Source organism: Vitis riparia, chromosome 11, assembly GCF_004353265.1.
Source record: "Vitis riparia cultivar Riparia Gloire de Montpellier isolate 1030 chromosome 11, EGFV_Vit.rip_1.0, whole genome shotgun sequence".
Taxonomy (NCBI): Eukaryota; Viridiplantae; Streptophyta; class Magnoliopsida; order Vitales; family Vitaceae; genus Vitis; species Vitis riparia.
This window is the reverse complement of record NC_048441.1, coordinates 14,119,033-14,132,275: the sequence shown is the minus strand read 5'-3', so window position 1 is coordinate 14,132,275 and position 13,243 is coordinate 14,119,033. Positions and strand designations below refer to the sequence as shown.

The 13,243-nt window shown below is 29.5% G+C and overlaps 1 long non-coding RNA gene across 7 annotated transcripts; it reads right to left on the bottom strand.

Moving 5' to 3' along the window:
* Positions 1-7,621: 7,621 nt before the first annotated feature.
* Positions 7,622-11,804, bottom strand: LOC117924596. 7 transcript variants are annotated; one of them, XR_004652822.1, is made up of 8 exons: positions 11,601-11,804; positions 10,538-10,584; positions 9,721-9,772; positions 8,748-8,843; positions 8,483-8,599; positions 8,220-8,359; positions 8,006-8,146; positions 7,622-7,915 (listed from the first exon to the last, which is right to left on the bottom strand). It is a non-coding gene; the product is annotated as an uncharacterized LOC117924596 (long non-coding RNA). The 7 variants fall into 7 exon arrangements; XR_004652823.1 differs by having other exon boundaries at positions 7,622-7,912; XR_004652824.1 differs by lacking the exon at positions 7,622-7,915 and having other exon boundaries at positions 7,946-8,146; positions 8,220-8,397.
* Between the last annotated feature and the right edge of the window lie 1,439 nt (positions 11,805-13,243).

Genomic DNA, 13,243 nt, shown 5'->3' with positions numbered 1-13,243 from the left:
AAGATGGAATGATAATATATTAAAAAAAACATAGGCATGAGAGAGAGCCACCAACCTGTCAATTCGTTGAAAGACAGATGTAAATTTTGAAGGTGTTGGAAGGGAAGAAGTAGGGAGGCATTCAAGGACCACTCTCCCAACTCAAAGTCTCTGATTGTAAAGAGAGAAAGTCGGATAACTCGGCTTGTTTTGTTATCACATGTGACATATTCCCATCTGCAACAATCACCAACCTCCCCTCCCCAAGAAGAAAGGGTTGTGCCATTTGGGTGATTGATGGAAGTTTTAAGTTGCAAAAGACCAACTTTTTCTTCTTCCAAACACCCTAAACTTCCATAACCAAGTAGTAAACTTAAAAAAGTCCCATAAAGTACTGCAAGATACAAACAGGAAGGGACTTCCATCTTTCAGCTCCCAGTTTGCTATTGACTGTCGAATGTATATATTCTCATACTTAGGGATGGGGTTTAAGTACATGGCAGATGACGGTCAATTCAAAGTTAGAAATTTGCAGCTGCCGAGTTTGAAATTTTGAGTGGCTAAGATACTTCCATTTAAGATATTTGTATAGGACTTTACTTATTATAAATTTTGATTCTATCTGTTTTCAATTTTAAATTTCGAGTTAAATTTGAAATCAATCAAATTTCAATCACTGTATTGCACTAGATTTTATTAGGAACTTTAAGCAATAAAAAGTTGGATACCAATTAATTAAATTAAGAGTAATATAATTAAAAAAAAATTAAGACGTAGATAAATTTTAATGAAATATGAATTGGTAAATGAAAGTGTAAAATAGACCCAAAAAAAAAAGTACTTTAGAAATAAGGGAAATCATGTTATTTAAGTGCAACAAAAATACATAAGGTTAGTTTACCTTTCCTAAAATACTAATTTTATATTTATACAAAAAATATCAAATATCAAAAAAAAACTTTTTATACTATAAAGAAATAAATAAAACAAATTATTGCTATTTTATAGTCAACTTCTATTAAACTATTGATTGGAAATCTAAAAATCATTCTGATTATCTATTATTCAACTGGTTTTTTTTATTTATTTTTAATTTCTTCTTGTAGTGATTAAATACAAAACAAATATGTAATTAAGATTATAAATATTTTTTAACACTACTGTATTAATAACGGTTTATAATTTTTATTACTTGTTTTATAATTTTTTTAAAATTTTTTTAATGTTTTTGTGAGCTTTAATTTTTATTTCAAAATTTAGATTCTATATTTCAATAAAATTCAATCATGAAATCCTTGCACCTACCTTCATAGGAGTGAACATCTTTCTCCTTTTTACTATTTTCCCTATCTTATCATTGAAGTTCTACTTTCTACACGTCTAAATTACTAGGTCCATTCCACATATAAATAATCAATGGTAAATTGGCAATCACTTTTTTTTGCATTTCTTTTTCAGACTTTTGGGGAGTTGGCGAACTCTGTCCCCAGGCATAGTTATCATCTTTATGTCACTCATGGCCCATATTATTCATTCTCTTATTATTGAATTTTTTTTCCACACCTTTGACTTAATTAAATTGATGTTTAGTTCTATCTCCAACAATGGTTACACAAATTCCACATCTTTTGATCTGTCTTCCACACAAATTTCATCCTCTTAAAAATTTCCACAAACCTTTATATCCAATTTCATCCTCTTAATAATTTCCACGAACTTTTATGTCCATTTCATAGTTTATCCAATTCCACACGACAATCTTCTCTTTCCATCATCAGTAGGGTACTGGAAATCCGTTGAGAGAATTTAGAGTGATAATGAATTTATGACTCCTTCAATCTTTGTCATTTTCCTCATTTTAATTTATGCGTTTTAATTTATAATATTATTTCTATAAATATTATTAATTTTTTATTATTATAGTTGACAATTAACAATAATAATAACATTTTATAATATTATTATTTTTAATTTTATTATTACTAGTATTATTATTCTTAAAAATGCTATTAATTTTATTATTATTTAAATTTATCCTTTTCTTTTAATGCTTATCATTATTAATACTACTACTTAGTATTATTTTAAAAAATTATATAATATGACTATTATTACTATGGTTCTTAAAAAGAAATATTATTAATTTTGTTTTATTCATTGTGATTACTTTCCTTTGATTTAGACTCTCTTTGAAGATTCAAAGTGACAACAAAATTAACTTGAGATTACATAGGTAAATAAGGTTGAGATAATTGGGAATAATGATGTAGAAGGTATAAAATAAACTTATATGGAAATTTGAGAAAAAATTAATTTGAAAAAGAAGTTTAAATTGAGAATTTTAAAAAAAAAAAACTCTTTGAATTTTAAAAAACATCTTTTCAAATATTTCCAAAATTTGCTAAGTTTCCTAAATTATTTTCTTAATAAAATATATTTACTAAATCAAGTATAAATCCACTAAGATTTATTTAATATAAATATGCCTCCTGGAAGAGTCCTTGCATGTTTAAGTTTTAAGTAATTATTCTTTGCAAGATTTGAAATTCTTAAAAAGGTGTTCATTTTCATCTTTGGGTTCATGAAATAGATTCATATTCCCTCAAGGTGTTGATGAGTTTATTAAAGAGCACGGTGGTATTGCCTCATGAAAGTGGGATTGAGTATAGGTTTTGGGATGTAAGTCTCATGAAGTAATAGTCTTTGACCACATGGTTTTTACATCCACAAAGTCTTTAGAAGGCTTTATGGATAGTTTTTCACCTATATCCTATGTCATTGTATATGATTGAAATTCTTGTATTGATTATTAATTTTCAATCTAATTAAAGAATTCATCATAAAAAAAAAAATTGGTAAACTTTAGGCTAATTGAATAAAAGACTATCTATCCCTTCACACCTGATCAAGTAATTTCATAAAACAAAATCATAAACCTTCAATTAGTATTAAAGTAGGGGAAAGTTTTAAAATCAATTAACACAATCAAATATACGTTTTTGTTTTTAGGAATAAAAAAACTATTTTTCATAATTTAGTTTTAAAATACAAATTTGTTCTTAATTAAAACACTAAAAAAACCATTCTTAAAAGTTGTTTTTTAGAACAACTTTCAAAAACACCTCCTTAATCATTTTAGTTGTTTTTTGTTACTTTCTAATGATTATTTTAAAAGATAATTATATAAATATAAAAAATGATAAAAATGAAGACTATAGATAAAAATTATTTAAAAATATAAAAAAGAAGTTCCCAACAGATTTTTATTTTATAAAATATTTTTAACATGAGTTTTAAAAGTTTTAATTTAGCAACACTACAATTCTCTAGGTTTATGCCAATTTCTACCACCTACCTTTATTAGATATAAATACCAGATAAACCATTTTGCCCGTTTTATTAATTCTCTTTTACATTTTTTAGTTACTACTTTCACACTCTATTAGTCAAGTCAATAGTATCTTTCTTCTTTTCCCATTTTGTTTGTGTTCTTTGGTATTCATTTTCTTTTGAATTTTTTTTTCCACTGGCTTCTCAGGAATTCGTTATCGTCTTTATGTCGTTCGTGGCCCACATTATTCATTTTCCTGAATACTTTACCATTTTTGTTGACTTCAACTGATGTCAACTTCTACCTCCGGCAAGGATTGTACTTGCCCAAATCCCACGCATGCTCATCTGTCTTCATGGTCATATTTAATTCTGTGGCCCATAATATTCATTATTTTAAAATTGTCCACAAATTCCACACGTTGTTGTCGGTCTTTGCTGGCTTTACGTTCTCTTTTGACTCCAATGCATTTCATCTTTATCATCAAAAGGGTACCCACAGTGAATGATTAACTCTAAAGAGAAAAGGTTAATGGAATAGGCAGAAAACTTCAATTCTGTACCATTGAATTTTTACAATATATATATACACAGAGAAGACACAAAAGGTAAACAAAGACTATTCAGTTTAGATTAAGAGTAATATTCATTTAAAAAAATTAAGAATTAGAGAAATCTTAATGAAAGATGAAAAAAAATTAGAAAGTTGGTAAATGGAAGCGTAAAATAAAGAAAAAAATAGTGCTTTAGAAATAAGGGAAATCATGGTATTTAAGTGCAACAAAAATACATAAGGTTAGTTTAGCTTCCCTAAAAATACTAATTTATATTTATATAAAAATATCAAATATTAAAATAAAACTTTTTATACTACAAATAAATAAATAAAAACAAAATTTTGCTATTTTATAGGGTAATTCTATTAAACTATTGATTGGAAATCTGAAAATCATTCTGATAATCTTTTATTCAATTGAATTTTTTTTTTCATCTTATAGTGATTAAGTACAAAACAAACATATAAATAAGATTATAAATATTTTTAAATACTACGGTATTAAAAAGGGTTTATAATTTTTAACTTTTTTAATGTTTTTGTGAACTTTAATTTTTATTTCAAAATTTAGATTTAGTATTTCAATAAAATTCAATCATGAAATCCTTTTACCTACTTTTATACAAGTGAACGTGTTTCTCCTTTTTACCATTTTCCTCATCTTATCATTTAGGTTCTACTTTCTACATGTCTAAATTAATTGGTACATTCCACACGTAAGTAATCCATGCTAAATTGGTAATCATTTTCTTTTATATTTCTTTTTCACCACAGATAGTTGTGTTGTTTATCATCTTTATGTCGCTCATGGCACACATTATTCATTTTCTTATTATTGAATTTTTTTCCACACCTTTGACCTAATCAAATTGATGTTAAGTTCCATCTCCAACAATGGTTATACAAATTCCATGTCTTCTATCGGTCTTCTACACAAATTCCATCCTCTTAAAATTTCCACAAACCTTTATGTCCATTTTATTGTTTACCTAATTCCACACGCTAATCTTCTCTCTCCATCATCAATAGGGTACCGGATAGAATGAAAATGAATTATGACTCCTTCAATCCTTTGTCATTTTTCTCTTTTAATTTATGCTTTTATATTTCTTTTCCACCATAGATAGCTATGTTGTTTATCATCTTTATGTCGATCATGGCACACATTATTCATTCTTTTATTATTGAATTTTTTTCCACACCTTTGACCTAATCAAATTGATGTTAAGTTTCATCTCCAGCAATGGTTACACAAATTCCATGTCTTCTATCTGTCTTCTACACAAATTCCATCCTCTTAAAAATTTCCACAAACCTTTATGTCCATTTCATGGTTTACCTAATTCCACACGCTAATCTTCTCTCTCCATCATCAATAGGGTACTGGATAGAATGAAAATGAATTATGACTCCTTCAATCCTTTGTCATTTTTCTCCTTTTAATTTATGCTTTTATATTTCTTTTCCACCATAGATAGCTATGTTGTTTATCATCTTTATGTCGATCATGGCACACATTATTCATTCTCTTATTATTGAATTTTTGTCCACACCTTTGACCTAATCAAATTGATGTTAAGTTCCATCTCCAACAATGGTTATACAAATTCCATGTCTTCTATCAGTCTTCTACACAAATTCCATCCTCTTAAAAATTTTCACAAACCTTTATGTCTATTTTATTGTTTACCTAATTCCACATGCTAATCTTCTCTCTCCATCATCAATAGGGTACCGAATTGAGTGACAATGAATTATGACTCCTTCGATCCTTTGTCATTTTCCTCCTTTTAATTTATGCTTTTATATTTCTTTAACACCATAAATAGTCATGGTTTTTATCTTCTTTATGTCACTCATGGCACGCATTATTCATTCTCTTATTATTGAATTTTTTTCCACACCTTTGACCTAATCAAATTGATATTAAGTTCCATTTCCAGCAATGGTTACACAAATTCCATGTCTTATATCCGTTTTCTACATAAATTCCATCATCTTAAAAATTTCCACAAACTTTTATGTCCATTTCATGGTTTACCCAACTCCACACGCTAGTCTTCTCTCTCGATCATCAATAGGGTACCGGATAGAGTGACAATGAATTATAACTCCTTCAATCCTTTGTCATTTTTCTCCTTTTAATTTATGCTTTTATATTTATTTTCCACCATAGATAGTTGTATTGTTTATCATATTTATGTCGCTCATGGCACACATTATTCATTCTCTTATTATTAAATTTTTTTCCACACCTTTGACCTAGTCAAATTGATGTTAAGTTCCATCTCCAGCATTAATGGTTACACAAATTCCATCCTTTTAAAAATTTCCACAAACCTTTATGTCCATTTCATGGTTTACCCAACTCCACACGCTAGTCTTCTCTTTCCATCATCAATAGGGTACCAAATAGAGTGACAATGAATTATGACTCCTTCAATCCTTTGCCATTTTCCTCCTTTTAATTTATGCTTTTATATTTCTTTTCCACCATAGATAGTTGTGTTGTTTATCATCTTTATGTCGTTCATGACACACATTATTCATTCTCTTATTATTGAATTTTTTTTCCACAACTTTGACTTAATCAAATTGATGTCAAGTTCCATCTCTAACAATGGTTACACAAATTTCATCCTCTTAAAAATTTCCACAAACCTTTATGTCCATTTCATAGTTTACCCAATTCCACACGCTAGTCTTCTCTCTCCATCATCAATAGGGTACGATTGAGTGACAATGAATTATGACTCTTTCAATCATTTGCCATTTTCCTCCTTTTAATTATTATTATTATTTCTATAAATGTAATTCATTTTTTATTATTATTGTTGATAATTAACAATAATAATAACATTTTATAATATTATAATTTTTAATTTTATTATTACTAGTACTATTATTCTTAAAAATGCTATTAATTTTATTATTATTGCAATTTATTCTTTTCTTTTAATGCTTATCATTATTAATACTATTAGTATTATTTAAAAAAATTATATAATATGACTATTATTACTATGGTTCTTAAAAAATATATATATATTATTAATTTTGTTCTATTCATTGTGATTACATTCCTTTGATTTAGACTATCTTTGAAGATTCAAAGTTACTATGAAATTAACTTGATATTACATTGGTAAGTAAGGTTGAGATAATTGGAAATAATGGTGTCGAAGATATAAAATAAATTTATATGGAAATTGATGATAAAATTAATTTAAAAGGAATTTAATTTTTTTTTATAAATATCTTTGAATTTTAAAAAACATGTTTTCAAATATTTCAAAATTTTCTAAGTTTCCTAAATTATTTTATTAATAAAATATATTTTCTAAATCATGTCTCAATCCATAAGGCTTATTTAACATAAATATGCCTCTGGAAGAGTTCTCATAAGAAATCATAAACAATAACATGTCATTTTTCACTACAAAATAAAATTTGTCATGTCACTTTTCACACATTTTTCATAAAAATAATTATGGTAAAAAGTCACTTTTTTATATTAAAAAATTTATGGTTAAAGATCACCTTTTTACCATGAAATATAATTTCTAAGGAAATTTATTTTATTACAAAAAAAATTATTCTTATGCATCTCTATTTTAGTGACATTCTGAAATCTCATCCTAACAAATCTAAAGACAAGGAATGGTGAAGGTAGTGAATGGTGATAATGCTGAATTTGGCTTGTGAAAGTTGAGGTTCTTTGGTAGAAAGCCGAGTGAGTCAGGGAGGCAAGTAAAATAAATAGAAGAGGTGTTGAATATAGTAATGGATTTCTGTCATCTAACAAGGCTGTTGAAAGGAAGCAGGCGTAGCAACACTAGCCATAAAGAAGAAAATTACAGAGTTTTTAATAACGTCTAAAACATTTATACAGTGTAACATATACCAGCATGTGGTTTTAATGTACTTTTTCTTTGATTTTTTTCCCTCCCTCTTTTTGGGATTTTAGGTAGTTTGATCCCTATCTAAAAACCTTCTCTCGCATCCATATCAAGCAAATTATGTTTTCCTTTTCCTTTTCCTCTTCCTCTTCTAACACAAGTACAATAAATTTTGTTTGTAAGGAAGTATTCTGAGCCCACAAGCAAATAGTAATAGAATAAACGCTTGACGATGAATTACCTATCCCCCTTATCCAACAGCCCATCAGATAACATGCCTGAAGGTGAGGTTAATGCGGGTTGCATCTCCTTTAGCACACTTGGGGACTAAGTGGACCCAGTCTCTCCAAGTGCAGCCTCTCATCACCAACATTGATCCATGCTTTAGTGTGAACTAATGATGATCAACAAATGCAAATGAGATAATCAAGAAGTAAAAAGAAGCATTAATATACCTTGGGATGGTTTACTAGGTTTTCTCTTCAAGAAGAACTCACGTTCACAACCAAAAAGAAATAGATGCAATTTCCCAGGTTGAACCATAAAGCTTTCATCATCAGAATGCCAACCCACATAGTTGTTGCTATCTTTATCTCTTCAAGAAATAAGGCATTAGCTTGGCAATGAAGTAGACTATTGAAACACAAATTAACATAATAAGAGGAAGCAATAAATAAGGAGATTTGAATAAGAAGAAACAATGAATAAGCATTCTTACCACATCCAAGATATCTTGAAGTGAAGGATAATCATCCCAAATATAGGCATGTCGCCGGTATCCACTATAACTTAATTCTGGCAATCCTACACTTGCAACAAGAACAGGGTCTCTAGGCTGCAGAGAAAACTATAATATTAAAAACTATTATTTGTTGTTGATATCCTACAAAATAAACATAAAAATGACACATAAAAAGAACTAAATTTTTAAAAAAAGTACAAGAAAATAAATGGAGGGAAGGAATAAATAAATAAATAACAACCTTGGTGCCTTGGTGGATTTACTCCATGAATCAAGAATATCTGAGAAAGAACCCATTAGACGAACACGAGGACCACCACTTAGAAGTTTGGAACAACTTTTACAACAAATATGGGAACCAATTAATAGAATATAAAAGTTAGAAGTTTGTGCAGAATTGAAAGCATAGAGTTACAATCAAAAACCTGGCTGCGTGCCCTGAATATTGCATTCTCATTAGATCCCACAACTTGCATAAAAAGAACAGTATATTTCACTGAAATGCATTCTCATTGCTCCACACGTTTGTAATTCAATGAAATGCATTGTTTGATTTTGAAATATATAAAAGGGAAAAAAAAGCAATATAGCCAAAAAAAATTACAGTGGTTTTACATGCATAAAGATAAGCCATTCCTCCCTACAATCTCACGCAAAAATAAATAAATCAATAAATACAAATGTATCTCTATTCCAGTTTCCACTAAGAGGACATTACTTTGTACCTACTAAGCTGAACAGCTTCATGGTACAAACTGTTCATTGGCTCCAAAACATATGTATAAAATGATTATATAAGAAATTAAGAATCTTAAATGGGTGAGAAGTAAGCAAAGATTTAACAGAAAATGAATGCTTTATTGGAAAATATAGCAGCCATGTGGGGACAAAAGGACAAGACAACTTTAATGTGCAACATAGAGTAAAATCATGAAAAGAAACAGATAGATTTTCCTTTACTTTCATTTTCTTTTCCCTTGCTATGAGGTGCAATAGACACAAAGCGGAGACCAACAATATAGGTGGGTTAAGTAAGTGACAAAATGCAATGAAGCTTTTTTCATCAGAAAACTATAACCCAACAAAGTGGAATACAGAATAGAATTCGTTACTTTACCCTAAGTTGGGGTTAGGCCTTGTTATGTAGCAAATTAAGCTTAGAAATGCGAGATAACATCAGTGCATCATTGTCTCAAGTTAATGAAGTAACTTACCAACTGAAATAGATTCCTTTTTGTAGACTGTCATAAGAAGATCAATGGCTCCCTGTCAGAGAATCAGCACCAAGTAAAAATTCAGTCATAAAACCGATAAACAAGAAGATATCATGTTATCTAGATCCAGGTTGAGTACAAATATAAGAATATATCATTTTTCAAATGTATTGTTTCCGTTCATCCAAGGAAGAGAGTTCAATGTAGAGTTCAATGTTATTTAAGAGCTTCTACATCAAGCCTTGGTGCTGCATCATCTTCATTTATGTGAGGAATCAAGGCCAGGAACCCTTGAGCAGTCCACTTAAACTTGAAATTAATAGTAAACATGATCAATAAACATCTCAGCACATGCATGAGTTAGTGTATCAGAGAAATTAATACAAAAAAGAGATTGTAAGTTAAACAATATATTTCACTATTTCAGTGAGCTGTTATTTCAAGCCAAAGCAAAATCCAACTGAAGTTCTAATTATACATCACAGGACCATATGGCTGGAGCTTAAGGGCTGGGAACAGTCTCAAGACAAGCTTGGGCTCTGTTTTGCATTTCCAGCTGATCTGAGCTTAATAAGATAAGAAGTTCTAATCACAAATAGTTACTTCCATTTAAAATTTTAAAAATAGAATTTGGAAAGCAAATACAAGTCTTGGAATTGGCACAAGTGATTCATTACTTTAATTGAAGTTAGAAAATGACAGTTTCATTTTAAATAGTACAAATGCAGATATTCTCATTTTGTTCAGTTGAACCAAAAGTTAACCGGATTGAGGACTTGTTGGTGACATTAATAATGAAACAAACAAAAATCCTTACCTTAAGCTCCTTGTACATGAATCATCTCTACAATCTCCTACATGAACCTATAATAAACAGTTAAATTGAACAATTAGCACAGAAGCAGAGACAGAGTCCTCAAATGTTGATCGCTAGCTCAATCTGCTTTACCTAGTCATGATCACTAATCCAATTCCTCGTGAGTCACTCACCCAACATCTTCCTATAACTATACACTAATGAAGAGTTTTGAAACCAGTCAAACACATGAAATTTCTATCTTTGTTCCTAGTGAATTCCAAATTCAAAGCTAAATCAAGCAAGGTACAAGGAGTGAACAGTTTGAAAATACTGATAGTAGAATGGAATTTGAGAACAAGCAAATGAGATCCAATCACAGAAAAATGGAGAAATGAATGTTAAATTAACTTATAAATACTGTCCATCATTATATCTATATTTAGAGAAAAACATTTTCATTAATTTGTTATATCTCATCTTTTGCTTCCAAGGATAAGGAAGAAAGAAAAAGCCCGTATGAATTTTCAATAAGGTGGCATTGTTATGTACTCTCGAATCATGGTAGGTGAAAATTTTACAGTCCAAAATCTTAATTACTTTTTTCATATTTTTTCTGTATCTAAACTTTTTTACAGAAGAAATCATTCCCGAATAGCAGAGAACCTTGATCTAACATAAATTTCAGCCCAAGCTATAATTCAATCTGGCAATAGTTCGTTGTTCGAAGAGAAGCGTGAGGGTTCAAAACTTCCAACATTCCCAATTTATAAAGCACTTAGAGAAAAATCGGACCCCCTGTTTCGGTTCCAAGAAAACGCAGATTTTATTAGAGAAAAAAAAAAAAACACAGCACACAGACATTTTGATTACTATGTCATCTTTCTCACTTTCTTTACTGCCAACAATCCAAAAGAAATTAAAAAAATTAAAAAAAAAAAAAAAACACTTAGAACCCTAATGGTGAAAATTTTACGATTCAAAATTTTCCATCGTCTTATCACTATTTTCTCGGCATCCAAACTATTGTATCTAGATTAAAAGTCGATGGAGACTCAATTGGAAACAGAGACTGGAACAGTACCTTGAACTCGGAGATCAACCGAAACGCAGGGTTTTGGAGAAGGAATGACTGAAAGCTTTTGTGTAAAGAGATGGGGCTTCTTCAGCTGCAAGTAAACCCTAAATCGGAGTATAACATCAGTTCAGTCAGGTTATGAATTTCTGGACTATTGGGATGTAACCTGGAAGTGCCGTCTCATCTGATGCTTGCTCAACCCGTCGACTAAATGGATTTTAAGCGGTCTGAAAATCAATTAATAATGTATTTTAAGTCCTTTTATTTATATTTAATGTTTTCTTTTTAAAATTAAATACATTTAATCATATTTCTCTCATTTCAAAAATATTATATTTATATTATAAAAATAAAATTAACTTCCCCTTTATTTTTCTTTGCATTTTCATTATGAGTCACGGTCCTTGCTTATACATAATATGTTCATATAAATTCTTAAAATACCAATATGTTTATTTTTTACCATGTTGAATTTAAATTTATAAATATAAAAATTATTCATTTTTTACTGTATTGAATTTAAAATTATGAAATATAAATTCATTAAAAAATATATATGTTGCATGTTAGTAAAATTTATTTAACATAAATAAAAATTTATGACAAGATTTTATAGAAATTATTTACCATAAATTGATATTATGATTAAATTTATTTACCATAAATAAAACCCAATGTCTATTTTTTTGGGACATTAATTTCCTAGGTTATAAATAAGATCCTGCATGCACTAAACAAAAATGTGGGATTTCACTAATTCAGTTTCTTAATAACATATCAAGGAATCAATATGTTAGGGTAAAAGAAAAAAATCCCACCTCCTCATCACCTACCACAATAAAAGAGGCTGATCTAGAAACTTCTAAATGTTGCAATAAAGCATAAAATTATTCAATAGCAAGTACAGTTTAAAAACCAACAAACATAATGGTTGTGCGATAAATTTATTGTGTGTATCCCACTTAGATATCCCATTTCAGGAGGAATAGGAACCGTCAATTTGTTACCTCAAAGATTCATTCCAGACATGAAGTGCAGAATGCTTCCGGAATAAGACTCAGACCTACTTTTTGATATGAATTCCCCCACATCACCCTCACCATATTCAGCATCTCCGACCCCAAAAAGGAAACGGAAATAAGAGAGTTCTTCCTCGTATGAGTACGTTGGTAAGGAAAGATTTGCCGCCCACACATAATCAACATTTCCAAATTCCTCGTATGTTACGAGGGAGCGATCTTCTGAAAGAACATATGGTATCAATCCTGTTAATTCATTGCTCTGCAATTGTAAGTACTTCATGGTTGGCAGATTGGCACAAAGAGGTATCAGGTATGGACGCTGGACTAATTTTGTTCTCTAAGAGGTCCAATAATTCTAGGGAGGAACTTTCCAAAAGTACTCCCTCCGAGATCTCTCCTGAGAGATTATTGTTTTCCAAAAATAGATTCTAATGTGGATATCATAAGTAGTGGGGAAAATTTATATACCCAATCATGACAAGGAACCAAGAAATGGTCACCCCCCTTGCTTATATTCTAATATGGATATTTATTCGCTACAAAGTGACCAATCGTGGAATCCATTTACCATACATAGTATTCTGGAGGCTCGTAGATAAAATGAACGATTTTAGCTAAACTCATGGG